This window comes from Tarenaya hassleriana, unplaced genomic scaffold (assembly GCF_000463585.1).
Source record: "Tarenaya hassleriana unplaced genomic scaffold, ASM46358v1 Cleome38, whole genome shotgun sequence".
NCBI classification, from domain to species: domain Eukaryota; kingdom Viridiplantae; phylum Streptophyta; class Magnoliopsida; order Brassicales; family Cleomaceae; genus Tarenaya; species Tarenaya hassleriana.
In genome coordinates this window covers 555,243-556,301 of record NW_010966774.1, presented here as the reverse complement: position 1 = coordinate 556,301, position 1,059 = coordinate 555,243, and positions in this window count along the sequence as shown.

Genomic DNA, 1,059 nt, shown 5'->3' with positions numbered 1-1,059 from the left:
AAAAAAAATGGAATTCGACCGGAAAGGAGAAAACGACCCTCGGGATTTACCCGGGCCCGCTCAGATGTGACTGTGGGCGAATCAAACCATCAACAGAGGGCAGGCTTCGCGATGGGGATCAATCGGAATAAGTTTTGCTAAAACGTGTGTGACGTGGCGAGATGTGTGATACCAACTACGAGTGGTCGTTGTGTGTTTGCTTGTGGGTAGAATTGTATGGCGTTGAACGGTATTCCGGTAGGGACCGGATACCGTGATACGCGTGGTTGTATCATGGGGATATTGCACGTTGCATGCCATGTGTGTAGCTTGCTCGTGCGTACGAGCCAAGCGTGATTGTGTTTGTGGACGGTTGTGGACTCAACCGTCGGCGTCATGGACTTGACGAGCGTTTGAGACGCATTCTAGTCGTGTGCGACACGACGGCCAACGTCATGGACTTGACGGGCGTGGACTCGCCCCTAGTCATGGATTTGACTAGGGTATATGGCTGGACCCTGTGGTGGACTCCACAGGAATATGATTATGTTTCCGTTGTGTCGTGGACTCGACATCGGTTGTCACGAGAGTGACGGGCGCAGGAGACGCGCACGATCGCATGTGATGCGATGGCCAACGTCACGCGGGTGACGGGCGTGGATTCGCTCCTGGTCATGGACTTGACCAGGGTTTACGGCTAAGCCCTATGGTGGACTCCATACGGGCGTGATTGTGATTGCTTTTCGTGTGCTTATTGTGTTGATATATTCGTCGCATGTGTTTTTATATGGAAATGTCGATTGTACCGTTCTCGTTGAGAACGGGATTTTCGGGTTCAACCCGGGCTACTCACTAAGCAGTTGTGCTTAGCCCTCGTGGTTTACATTTTTCAGATCACGAGGATTACGCCTAGCGCATCCGGCAGACAACGACTTGAGAGAGGCAGCATCATGTACGGGATTTACGTTTTGGTTTGCGAGACTTGTATTTCCCACATTTTGTACGGTTAAATTATAACTATTCGGACATGTGTTATTTTGCGATATTGATCGCCTGTTGTATTTTCCGCTGCTTACTCTG